Here is a 14,669-nt window from a genome sequence, read left to right as displayed (position 1 = left end):
GCTCATTTACGCTATCGAGAACGTAATTTACTTTCTATACATCTCGTCTGCACTAATATCAGGCGTGTCTCACTCCGCGATTTCGTCGCTTTGCTACAGGTAGCTAAAAGTACATCCGTTCGGCCCCAATTTTGGGGAAAGCCATAAGCCGCGCGTGGCGCTGTCGCCACCTAGCGGCTATATCTGTGCTGATCGTAATAGACGCGTTTTGTTAGAGAGTGAGTCTTCTGTACTTAGTACTATTACTTATTCTGTGGTACAGGTCATAAAACACGACAATTCATAATAAAACCCTGAATGACATTATGATTATATGAGTTGTGTGCTGTGAACATATTAGGGGGCTTATTCGCCATGCGCGGAATTCATATGACTGTTTAACTGCTTATGTTGTAATGTCTACACTTTGGTTAAGGAATATTGGAAGAGGAAGAAAAATTGTAATCGATTTAGGAATATTTAAACGTGCGTTGAATTAAAAGTATACGATAGAATAGCTTACTAGGGAATAAAATAAGACATGCTTTTAGTATGACTTTAAAAAAAGTTAGATAGTTTTTAGATTTTATATTACCGGAAGTAATAAATGTGTGTTTATATATATAAATGTCAATTATTTAAACAAAAAACCATACGACAGCAAAGCCGAAAGCAGCATCTTATGATGCAATCAGGAAAAACGCATTTTAAGATTAATTTGAAAGACAAAACACCCAGAAGGTGTGTTGACAAAAGGATTCGGTTGGCACTTTTTAAAACGTAAATAGTAAAAATTAAGATGCATCCACACCGCTCTTAACTTTTGTGGAGCAACACTGTGCAACGTAACATTAGGTAGGTAACTTATTATTACTTAACTACTTAACTGTTGCTGTTGCGGTGTGGATACATCTTTAGAAATACTATGTATGTTATCTTCGTTAAGATTAAAAATGTACAACAAATTAGAAAGTAAGTACAGCTAGTTGGCTAATTAACATTGTTTCAATCTGTGCGGATTTTTTTATGTCTGTTTTCGCAAAAACTCGTAGTTCAGCGATGGCTATAGTTTTCTCATTAAAATATTATAACTCAAGCAAAATTTATACAGTTTTATTATAAAATTGTAGTACAGTTTGATGGAGTTTAGACGCAGATAGAAATACTAGAATTTTACGTAAGGAAACATTTGCATCTGTACTTTAATTTCATATGCACGTTGAGTTTCTCGTGATATATGAACCCGATAATAATGGGCCTGATTCGGATTTTGAAATAGACATCTATTAGATATCTTTTAGACATGACCAAGATACGATAACTATATGTTTAAGATCTAACCTGTCCAATTTGACATTTGCGCGATTCTGGAGATACTCTTGAACGATTTCCACAAGATATGACTAAGAGATCCAATTCACATCTAATAGATATCTAACTCTATCTAACGTAAAAGTGACATTGGTTGTCCGAATTGCGCTGCAAAAGATAACTAGTTGAAATCTAAACTATAACGTATCTAGAATGGATCTAGTATGTGTCGTCTCTTGTGAATATCTTGAAGTTCGAATACGGCAGAATGTTACGATGGAATGTTACGCAATACATAACAATATTTGAAGGCAGAATGAGCATCATCGTTTTGTAAAAAAAAAACACTTAACTCGAATATGTTAGTATTAAAATCATCATCAAACAATATTAAAACTTACCAAAATTCAAATATGTTCTTTCCCTCTTATCAAAATTATTTTCTAAGCAGTTCGATATTTAATTCTGACGCTGTTCCTCTCCTAAAACAACAATCTCGTAACAATTCAATTACGATCAAAAATAAAAGTCGTAAAAAAGCGAGCATAGAACGGTTCCCTCCAGCGAGCACCATTAAAATCACACATTACACGGTGCAAAACCAACAATAAAAGTGTAACGTACCAAAAAAATATACCAAATAGAATGCGTTCGTCCGCCTTGGTTCCATTCCGCTATAAAAACCCACCCAAGCAAAGTCCGTAATTCCGTTCCGTCCCGATATAAAATATGAAAGACTGGGCAAAATTTCGGCCCTCCGAGCGCTTGCTCGGGCCCCGTCGGGCAGACTCGGCCGCGCTCGGCGCGCCGTAGCGGCAGTTTCGCAGCGATCGCCAACCTAACCCTACGTCGCGGCACGTATTAACAATTCACAGCAAATCGAACCTTACTACCCCGTGATAGTGTGTTCAATATTGTGATTTATCAAGTGTTATCTGTTTTACAATTAGTGGTGTACTTAAGTGTTTCTTGAGACGGATCGCCGCATGGAGTCGCAGAGCGTTCGGTGTTGAAAAATGGTAATTTTTTTGCCTGATTAGTTAGGCCTTAATTATTTTCAGGCATGTAATAGAGCGTAAATTAACCGGTTGAATGAGTTAATGAAACTGGTTTTAATGGTCTAGCGTTAACGAGCTCATTTCGGTTTCGTGGTGAAATGACCTTGAATTTTTTATGGTGTTACAAATTCAGCGTTTGTAGGTTATTATTGGTGCAAAATTTTAATCATGTTAGTAGATTGCTCGCATTGGCCAAGTTTTTTATTCATAAACTATACAAGAAACGTCTGTTACGTTAATACGTTAATATTTTTATATCTGAACTATTTTCATATAACCTAATAGCTGAAATAAAAAGTGTTAAATATACATTTAAAAGTTGAAGATATTGTAAATGAAAGTTCTTATATGGACCGCAAAATTAGTATCACATATTATAAAATTTACAGTTATCTGGTATAACTTTCATCAGCATTAAACCTGCTTTTCTTTTCACGCGTGCAATTTATAGGCTTTTATTTCTAATTAAAATGGAACGTATTAAGAAAATAACTTAAACTTACTACTGTAGATGAGTAGTCATAATCAGTCAGTCAGTAGTAAATAGCGTAATTCAATAGTTGAAAACGAAAAAAAAAAATAGTTTTATTTAGTTTCTCAATTAAATTTCAGGAGTAATAAAGTTGGAACCTTTTTTTAAGTATAAAATAATATACTTGTGGCAGAACGCTTCGCTCTTCCTAGAAAGGGTACAATCAAATGAACAAATTATTATTATGAAGCAGTATGATACTTATTAATAAGACCTAGCTAGATCGAATTTTCGCCCCCGAAAACCCCTATATACCAAATTTCATCGAAATCGTTAGAGCCGTTTCCGAGATCCCCGAAATATATATATATAAATAAATAAACAAGAATTGCTAGTTTAGAGGTATTAGATAAAATGTTTCTAATTCAATACATATTAAATAAACTTTAATATTGAAAGTTAATTTTATAGTCTAAAAAATAATATGAAGATAACAGATTAAAGATTATTTTATTTACATATCATATTCCACAGTATCATACAGAGCTGGTTCCTACATAGGGCTTGTCTGTATCGTAGGTAACCAAAACAGAGGAAAAAATTACACATAATGTGCGAAAATATACAATTACCTAAGAATAAAATTAAAATGGAAAATAAAAATAAAAATAGAATTAATTAAACACTTATTTAATAATCTAACAATATATGGTCGTTACAACGTTTTACACGTATTTTAACACAGAATTTAACGGTGAAATTTCATCAGTAACCCAATCAACAGTGTATATTGTGTAACAACGTTACGTACAATAAAATGCTTTTTCTTAGCATACCTTGTCGCATTTTATTATTATACTTTTTAAAAATCAATATAAGTAATTTATTTATTGGCTTTATAGACCGCGCTGTCGTGGCATGAGTGCCACTTGTAGGTTTAATTTGCCAAAACGTTATCACTGTTATCAGAAACCCAACTAACCATATTTTGCAACCCAAACCAACGGTTGCGTTCCCCTATATTAGCTCCAGGAAACTCAATTTCTCAGCATTCCACTATTGGTCTCGATTTATAGCGTGCCACTTCAACGTCCGAGTGCTACGACGTCCGTAGCAGTGCTACAAATCCGTAGCACCGATACCCTGTAGAGTGTAGATGTATGGACATACTGCCGTATTCGAACTTCAAGATATTCACAAGAGACGACACGTACTAGATCCATTCTAGATACGTTATAGTTTAGATTTCAACTAGTTCTCTTTTGCAGCGCCATTCGGGCAACCAATGTCACTTTTACAATAGATCGTGTTAGATATCTATTAGATGTGAATTAGATCTCTAAGTAAATCTTGTGGAAATCGTTCAAGAGTATCTCCAGAATCGCGGAAATGTCAAATTTGACAGGTTACATCTTAAACATATCGTTATCGTATCTTGGCGAAGTCTAAAAGATATCTAATAGATGTCTATTACGAAATCCGAATCGGGCCCATAGATAAAACATTGCTACGATTTGGAATGATAATTATTATTTAAACTAAAAATACATTTGTGATTTTGTTATAATTGCGGCGCATCTCGATTGTACTAATGTATGTGAAAATGCGATAAAAATCTCGCAAGTGCAAAAAAACTGATAAAATTGGTTATATAAACTCAAGCGCTTTATCAAAGATTTTTTAATTATATGGCTCTGGCCTAGCATATCTAACCGTGCTAGAGGAATATCGCGCGTTATCTGTCTGCTACTTAGGGAGTATTGTCGGAATGCCAAGAAAGATGCTAGACTTGAAGTGAACATAGTGAATTGCTGACTTTTAAAGACTTTTCTTTTTAGAGTTCCATACCCAAAGGATAAAAATGGGACCCTATTACTAAGACTCCACTGTCCGTCTGTCTGTCACCAGGCTGTAGGTATCTCATGAACCGTGATAGCCACAGACAAGACATCCTCTAGACTGAGCATAGTAACGCTACCCCCTCTGCCACTATATACGGTAGTTTTACTCCATCTTCGAGTCAATCCCGTGCCGTGATTGGTCCGTGTCTTTGAACGGACCAATCACGGCACGGGATTCGCTCACCTCGTCCCCCGCACCCCCGTATTTTTGGCAGCATCGGTTTCATGAAATAATTGCTCTAAACCCCGTCTAGAGGATTCCTAGTCTATGGTGATAGCTAGACAGTTGAAATTGTCACAGATGATGTATTTCTGTTGCCGCTATAACAACAAATGGTACTAAAAAATAAAAATAATTTCTACGGAACCCTCGGTGGGCGAGTCCGACTCGCACTTGTCCGGTCATGTATACGGATTTACCTTATTTACTTTACCTTCCTACTAAATAATCTGTAATCGGTATCTGATATTGTATCTTGAGACATGGATTTGGTATCAAGTTATCATTAATTGACGCCAAACAACCGACTAGTGTACATAGGAATTATCCGAATATTAGGAAGGCAATCTGAACTTACTTTGGGACATCAAAATGATGTCAGTCGCCCGTGTATTCAGCAATTTGTGTATATTTCGGGGCTCTCGGAAACGGCTTTAACGATTTCGATGAAATTTGCTATATGGGGGTTTTCGGGGGTGAAACATCGATCTAGTTAGGTCTTATCGCTGGTGAAACGCGCATTTTTGAGTTTTTATTTATGGTCTAGATTTATATTTTAGTTTAATATAGAATAATAATTTGTTAGCGTTTATTACTTAATTACTTTTAGAGTACCTCTAACATTTAATTGATAGTTGATTGTTTAGTTTTACTGTTTAGTTTGTATTTTTGTGTCACAATAAATAATTTTAACAATTGATAGATATCTTGAATATCTTGATAGTAATTTGGAACACGAAATACGATTTCTTTCTTGAGATAAACTTAAATCATTTTAACTTGATAGGTGTGCACACTTATAGAATAGCGAACGTGATATTAGTGAACTATTACGAAAATTTTATACAAACTAAATGCTGATGAGGCAAATGAACAATTGAGGAGTGTCTTTTCAAAAGGGTTTATTTTTTCTGGGAATCTATTTCTAAATTGGACCTTAAGTTTTCTTGAGCAAGGTTCTCTCTAGAAGTACCGCTAAGAAAAAAATAAACCCTTTTGAAAAGACACTTCTCAATTATGATGCATGTGCATACTTGTACACTTACTGATTTATACTTATTATCATACATCGGGGTTTTCGGTGCGGGAATGATATCGTGTATTTATAACTTTGTTTATTGTAAAATAATTACCAAACTATGAATTAAACGTAGGTAGTAAGGTCCAAATGTGCTTAGAAATGTTAAATTTAGTATCGTTTTTTACAGTTTTTACCTGTTATTTGGCTAGTGTAAAACATTCCTGCACCGAAAACCCCGATTACATATTATCTACTTCATGTTTTTGGAGTTATACTTATTTGAAAAAATATTGTTGGTAAGGTCCTTATGGTAAAGACCATCTACAAACTCTTTCGTCGCTTCTAACTTTAGCGTTTGTTCACAATTCACACTATAACGGAAACAAAAAATAGTAACAATTAACTATTTAACTTGTTTTACTTTGCTTTTATTTTAGTTTTAAGTTTTAATATTTAGTTTGATATGGGTGTGCTATCTACTGTACGTGATGCCTGAAAATAAAACTTTATTTATTATATTTTATTTTATTTTATAACTCAACTTAGGCCCAAGATACACTTGTAAGTTTTACTTACGTAAGTAGGGACACTGCTATATTACAGAATGAGAGATGAATATCGTCGTCTCATTCTAACAAATAGCTTTGTCTTTACTTACGTAAATAAAACTTACAAGTGTATCTCAGGCCTAAAAGAAGGTGGGTACAACAAAAGGACCGAGGCTCTTTCTTTCTGACTACCTATGTCCTATGTCTGTTGTAGATCAAACAGCAGTGCTGACTGCTAACCATGCACATGTAACGGCTACTTTAAGATACGGTGTAATGTTTTGAGGAAATGCCACCAATCGTGAAATGGTGTTTTTGAGTCAAAAGAAATGTTTAAGATCAGTATGCGGTATTCGAACCTTGGAATCATGCAAAGAATTATTTATAAAACTCAAAATATTGACTCTACCATGTTTGTATGTGTATGAAATTTCAATGTATGTCAAATGTAATATGAACCAGTTTACGACATTTAATAGTTTGCGGCAACATGGGAAAATTAATTATAAATTTTCTAGAGCCGCTTTTGTATCAAAAAGTATATTTGGTATGGCACCACGAATATTTAATAAATTGCCAATTAATATTTTAAGACTAGAAAACATTAATGAATTTAAAATTGCGTTATGTAATTTTTTGACATCCAAGGCCTACTACACCATTCAGGAATATCTTAATGACATATATTCATAAGTTATAAGAACTAGTTAGTAAGTAGGTACTTATATATTAATTAATTTCATTTAAAATGATGCATGCGACACACATGACATCACACAATATTTGCATGTCTCTATGACCAAACATGTAGCTCTATTGTATTAGTACATATTTAAGACCTGTATACAATACCATGTTTAAGCAAATAAAACTTTGAATCTGAATCTGAATCTGAGCGAAGTACGTATACAAATAGTTTTATCGAACTTAAAAATTATCCTGTGACGTCTTCAATTGGGCCCCCCTTTCTGTGACGGACATGCCATAGCATTCGTCTTTGTATGGCAGTTCCCTCAGTACCCCGGCAGGTGCATCTGGGAGTAGACACATGCAATTTGGGTGAATTTCGTGCGCGATAGCCATTTTGACGGATTATTTATAACTAAAAATCTTATATCCGATCTTCTGCACATTGACATCAATGTTTTCAGTACCTACCTAACAGAAGTTATTAAAAATGAACAGAACACAACTATATTGTTAAAAGAATAAGTGCATGTATATATCATTCTGAACACCATACCCGATACGCTGCATATGCTGTTGACTTTACATGCAAACGACACAAATGGATAGACATTTCTGACTTAAGACTAAAAAGCACTCCTAACCAACTAATATGAACCTTGTGACTTTACAATAAGGTTTACGCATTGTCAGTTAACAACGGACGATGGTTACTCGTTAGCTTTGCAAACGTTTGGTCGTGGAATCAAATTGCGGACAGAGAACGTGTCACTCGGATATTGATGTCTCAGCTCAGAGCCAGCCTTATTGTTGAGATTGAAGTGGAAAACACATTCAAAACTATACCTTGTGCGTGTGCGATAAGGTACATAATTGAATAAGTTTTCGATTCTAGTTTGTATAATACGCAAAGCTAAATTCCCCAATTTTCAATAATGTTAAGTAGTTCAGGATTTAGATACATTCGACAAAATAGTATGAAAGGAATTCATGTTTTGACTAACAGGCTAATTCGAACTAACACTGTCATCAGAATGAGTTATTATATTCGAATCATGTTACTTAGTTATCGTGCATTTCTCTCGTACTTGTCCGTAGATGTATTGGCGCGGGAAAGACGTAGGTACAATAACGAAATAACATGATTCAAATATCATTCTGATTTGGCCTATAAATTGTCACTTTGACTTTCTGTTCGAAGCTTTATTACATGTTCAATGTAAGTCAGGGGCGGAATTACCAAGGGACTAAATTGATCGCTATTGACGATGGAAATTATTAACACCTAGTGTAAATATCATTCGTTAGCATAATGTGACGTACGCGTTTGCGTGAAGTCTCATTTTGTATGGGATTTTGAACAGCGCGCCAAGCGGGACGTTTTGAAAACTCAAAATTTCATATAAAATTAGACTTAACACAAACACGTACGTCACGTCACGCTATCGAATGAAATTTTCACTAGGGGTAATGATGTACTAGTTATGTATCTATACTGAAACGGGTAGGTATATACCTATGCCGTAATCTTTAGCCATCATATTCTTGTTATTTCCATGAAATCCAAAACATATATCAGATCAAAACAGAAAGTACACCTATTTCCGTAAAGAAGTATAAAAATAAGAATTTATCGAAAATGGGAATACGTCCAGTCCAATCATAAATCTGTCAATAAATATAAAAGTTGAAAGAGATTCGTCCTACACACGGTATGTGGGAGCATAGTGTATCGTCTTTCTCTGGTCACGTTTTTTTGCTGTCTATCTATAAATAGTTGGTTAAGAAACAACATCACCTTATTTCATTGATTTATATGTATAAGGAATAACAATATTATAAAAAGACAAATAACTTGTGAGGTCGCGGGTTCGAACCCCGGCTCGTACCAATGAGTTTTTCGGACCTTATGTACGAAATATCATTTGATATTTACCAGTCGCTTTTCGGTGAAGGAAAACATCGTGAGGAAACCGGACTAATCCCAATACGGGCCTTTTTGTTTTGTATTGGGAGGAAAATCCGTTATGGATACCTCCGCACCGCAGGGACAGCGCGGAGGTTATGTCGGACTTTCACCGACTAAAAACCTCCCAGTTGTCCTCCTCGGCGCATTTCGGACGGCTCTGGGATCTCCAATGAACCCGCCAGTGCCGTCCTAGCGCTGTGCCCCTTTATGGGTCCCCTCTTTTTGCAGTCGCAGTCCCTAGCTGCGACCGTCTCCGACCTCAAGGACCCCTTTCAGTCGCCTTTTACGACAGGCAGGGGATGCCGTAGCCGTATTGTTACGCCCGGGCTACAGGGCGCCCAATACGGGCCTAGTTTACCCTCTGGGTTGGAAGGTCAGATGGCAGTCGCTTTCGTAAAAAATAGTGCCCACGCCAATTACTGGGATAAGTTGCCAAGCGGACCCCAGGCTCCCATGAGCCGTGGCAAAATGCCGGGACAACGCAAGGAAGATGATGATGACAAATAACTTGTGACTAAATTAAATCTAAGAACCCGAAATAAATCTAAAATTAAACACGCAATAGGTATAAAAACTTCGATTTCATTAATATATTATCTGTGTTAAAGTTTTCTATTCACTTACTAACATTTTTGTTAAAAAAACATGTTAACCCTGTGTGTGTGTAGGTAACATGTTATGTAAAATTACGAAAATTAAAAACTATTTTCTCACGGACGAAGCCTAGATGAATTTGATCTTGATTTGTTATACCGGGCGTGTGGCCTGTAACACGAGCAAAAAATTTAACTGTCGGTAGACTGTACTCAAACTGACACACACACACACACACACACACATACACACACACACACACACACATACAGTATAATTATAGTTACAGTATACAATAATGTCTGAACCCCGCCCATACAATATCGTCCTCTGAACTGGAAACCTTTTAACAAAGCCTGACATGTTAAGGCATTTCTGAACGAAAATATGAATTACCGCAGTTTCCTTTGAAGATCGTTTCAAGGGGAACTCGACCCGCCCGTTAAATTATAAAAAATCACACTGTCGAACCAATTCGTTTCTTTGTGTGTTTATATAAAAACTAGCGACCCGCCCCGGCTTCGCACGGGTTAACATTATTTACAAATTAGTTATACATAAACCTTCCTCTTGAATCACTCTATCTATTGAAAAAATCGCATCAAAATCCGTTGCGTAGTTTTAAAGATCTAAGCATACATACAGACAGACAGACAGCGGGAAGCGACTTTGTTTTATACTATGTAGTGATATATTGGTTAAGGTAAAACATGTTTCTTTATATAATAAATTTTTTGTCAATTTCAAAACTTTTTCCAATATTGCGATATACAATTTTTAATTTTTACTGCTCCGTTTCTTACAAGATGGCAAAGTTTGCAATCAAGAGGCTCTTTTAACAGAATGGAATACGTGTCCATACACGCCTGTGTACACCTGTATGTATGACTCTGTAGTCATAATGCTGCTTATCTAGCTTTCAAATATATAAGTAAGTACTTTTAAATTATTAACATTTTTTAATAAAATTTTATAAAACTACCAGTGGAAGCGTCCGTGGAAGTGGTACCGTCAAAGAAGTTTTCAATATAGGTACCTACACCAAACTAATTAAAACAGTTAGTTTTTGCTATGCCACGCCAGACGAAAATTCAAACAGCTGCCTCTGAAAAATCTAGATAGAAATACATTTCTGTCTACATTTTTACCTACTTTTACTATCAAAAACTGTCGAGTTTTTATTTGTTAATCTTTTTTTACAAGTCCTAATTGGTTTATAAAAAACTTTGTACATAACGTAATAATTTATAAAAAAACTTTTCCATTTCAATTGAAAATAGCAATTAGTAGAGAACTTCTCAGGATTCTCACCTCGAAATTTCAAAACTATTACGCTCAGACAACTAAGTATACCTACTCTGTTATTCATTCGTGATCAATACAGTGTTTGACTGCTAAATGAGACTTTGGAAAAATACATGTAAAGTTGATAAATAATCCATTTAATTCAGTTACTTGTCGAACGATGTATCAAATGTGGTATTAGTTGGTTAAATGCATACCTATATAGGATGACTCACGCAGCTCATGCTAGACCGAGCCCGGGCCGGGCCGGAGCTCCCGGCGCTTCGTTTTCTATGGAAAGCACCACGTGATCACCGATCAGCCGTCATAGAAAATGACACCTAGGACGCCTCGGCCCAGGTCCGGCCCGGTCTAGCGTGAGTCATCCTTAATCATTTAATTTTTGACTTTCGTAAATTCAAAAATATTTTTGATCAGTATATATTCATGTTTGTCAGCTTAATACTTTTTTGGTAGCTTTTTAACTGTCCAGGGTTCTTTGCTAGACATAAACTTGCTTAACACTGCCTATATTTGCCTGGATTTAATATAAATAAAATTCATTAAGGTGACCGCTATTTCAAGCGAGGTTAAAGTACCGTAGAGAATTTGATCAAGTTTACAGTAATACCAAGGATTGGCATAGGTACAAGTTTTGACGAATCTTACTTTTAAAATAAAAATAGGTCTTGTTGGGATAGTCTGGTAAACCAGACCAAAGCTACCTAAAACCAAAGCTATCGAATATCGACATATTATCACGAAATTACAAAACTTACATAATGGGCGAAGATATAGAAACCACTTTAATAGGTATGTAAGTAAACTAGTTTAAATTACTGGCAATTAAGCAATTTTGTAGCTTACATCATTGTATGCCTATCATAGCCTTGGCTTGCTAATAATGCAGGTAAATACTTACCTACTCCATTAAATGTTTCTTGGAATTTTGCTAGTTTGACTACAAAATAATTAGGTGTACGTACATAAAAGTTTTAATTATTTTTCCACCGTAGGTGTGAAGACTTAGTTTATACGTGATATAACCCATTTACTTAGTGTTATTTCATTTCACTATCACCGTAACCGAAGACAATAATATATACTAAACTGTTTTCCTTGCACTGAATTGCGTTGTTTATCGGTCTAAAGGGGTAGGTTAGCTTAAGTATTACGGTTATTATACGTCCAAGGCTTGTATTTACTTAGGCCTAAGCTAACAATGTCGGTCCGAAAATCGGGGCCAGTTGAAATCAGGTAATAGGGGTTATAAAAGAGATTCTTATTTAGGTAGCAATAAGTTTAATGTAAATCAATTAAGAAGAATAGGTAAAATGACTTTAGAGACAGTGGCAGGATGAGTAAAGTTTCCGGTGGACAGACTTAGACTAATTTATTTCGTATTAAATAGTGCTTAAAATACAGGCGTACAATCGTAACATTTATCTTAACTGGATCAGCGCGTGTGCTAACTCTTTGATAAACTAGACTAAACTAGACTAAAACTATACTAGACTTGACAAGACTAGACTAGACTATCTAGGTAGTTACTTATTGCTACGCGCTGAATAATATTTTGTTGACCGGCACAATGACCTTGAGCAGTATTTTTTTTTAACAGGCTTTGTGTAAATCGACATACAGTTTGGCAAAAAAGAGTAGAAATTAAAAAGTGGCAATACTGTAGTGTCGTCCCGTTTTCTTATATTTATTGGTTTGAAAGTGACGACACTACAATGTTGCCACTTTTTAATTTCTACTCTTTTTTGCCAAGCTGTAGTTTCACAGTATGTCAGCTTAATAAGACTTGTGTTGTGGGTACTAAAAGACGATATATGTAATAGATAAATAAACTAATTAAATACGTAGAAACAGCCATAACTCAGAAAAAAATATCCTTGAAAAACACAAAAGTAAATGCCCTTGCCAGGATTCGAAACCAGGGTTTAGGCGGAGTATGTCACTTTCTTAGGACGTCACTTTCTGAGGACGTCACATTCTGAGTTTGTCACTTTCTGAGATCGTCACATTCTGAGTACGTCACTTTCGGAGAACGCCACTTTCTGAGGACGTCACATTCGGAGTACGTCACTTTCTGAGTTGGTCACTTTTTTAGCATGCACGTGGAACGTGCGCCTGCACGAACAATGGATACCAGCAATCATAATTCTTAGCTGTACGGCATACGGCCCATGGTCGACTGGTAGAGAATGCCTTCTGGCATTAAGTCCGCCATTTGTACTCTTCATTTATTGTGCAATAAAGTTTAAATGAATAAATAAAATACGGCCGCTTTTATGTATGACGTATGACATACAGGGTGTTTTTTTATATTTGCAGTATTGCTTTTGCAGTCTGCATCCGAACGTCAATGACAGTTTCTCGTTATCGTCTATAGATTCGTATTTCCCTTCTATGGCCACTGAAAAAAAGACCCTGTATGTCATGCATAAAAGCGGCCGTATGCAGTACAGCTAATATGATAGCTGGTATCTATTGTTCGTGCAGACGCACCACGTGCATGCTAAAAAAGTGACGAACTAAGAAAGTGACGTACTCCGAATGTGACGTCCTCAGAAAGTGGCGTTCTCCGAAAATGACGTACTCAGAATATGACGATCTCAGAAAGTGACAAACTCAGAATGTGACAAAGTCAGAATGTGACGTCCTCAGAAAGTGACGTCCTAAGAAAGTGCCATACTCCGCCTAAACCGGACATACTGCTTCGTAGGCAGGACCGCTAGGGACTAGGCTAGGCTGTTTGCTCCAGATGCTTAAATGTCAGGTCAATGTGTCAAATTAGCTAGTGTGTCATCTGCAATTAAATTAGATCATCATATACCTACAGGCTTTACATACCTTTCACAAAGTAGGCACTAAAGTCCAGCTTAAGGGTTAAAGCTTTCTTTAATCCCCTTCAACGCATTGGGAGCCCTTAAGTAGGTTGTACGCCACACTTTGATATCCTTATTACCTAAGCTAAACTATAATTATTTGAACTAAAATGTACATAATTAACTATTTTCCCAACTAATTCTCAGCGTAATAGTTTGAAGTTCAACCAGCGAACTCGGCACTAAGTCTACTTAGCAAGAACGCAATTAAGATGAAGTCGGGTCAACGCAAACACGTTAAAAAAACAAAGCTCCGTAACCGTAGAAACCCTTTCAGGGTCTTGGCTTAGGTTGATTGGAACTTAAACTCCTTACAGCTTTTAAACTGCGCCTTTAGGAAAGTTTATACAAGACTAAATTATTGGGGCGGTGGATTAGAGCCCCAAAAAAGCAGGAGGCCGATTTTGTTTTAAGAATTTGATATGGGTTTCATTCAATTTTGATACGACCTTGACCGTAAGCACCAATCAGCGTGTTCACTCAGTACTGCACTGCGCTTACTACTTAATATTTGTATTGAAATACTTCACTTGACAACTTAATTAGGTAACTATTTTTTCGGAAACCCAATTTAGGTAGATTTTAAGGGGTTGCACTGTAGAAAAATCTTAATAGCGCGAAGTATCAGATGGAACAGATACATCTAGTGTGATATTGGGCGAGTATAAATCTAAGCATTACTACATTTTACACAGAGTTAGAGTCTCCCGCTGATTGGAGCTAAGGGAATG

At 35.9% G+C, this 14,669-nt stretch overlaps 1 protein-coding gene across 1 annotated transcript in view; it reads left to right on the top strand.

The window, feature by feature from the left end:
- The first annotated feature begins 1,804 nt into the window (after positions 1-1,804).
- The window catches only part of LOC134655401 (hemicentin-1), a 365,685-nt gene continuing 352,820 nt past the window's right edge, over positions 1,805-14,669 (top strand). Inside the window, exon 1 of the mRNA XM_063510862.1 lies at positions 1,805-2,309. The gene's annotated coding sequence lies outside the window, so the exon portion shown is untranslated. The remainder of the gene's footprint in view (positions 2,310-14,669) is intronic.

The sequence above is a fragment of the Cydia amplana genome, chromosome 16, assembly GCF_948474715.1.
Source record: "Cydia amplana chromosome 16, ilCydAmpl1.1, whole genome shotgun sequence".
In the NCBI taxonomy this organism is placed as follows: Eukaryota; Metazoa; Arthropoda; class Insecta; order Lepidoptera; family Tortricidae; genus Cydia; species Cydia amplana.
This window is presented reverse-complemented; position numbering and strand designations above follow the sequence as displayed.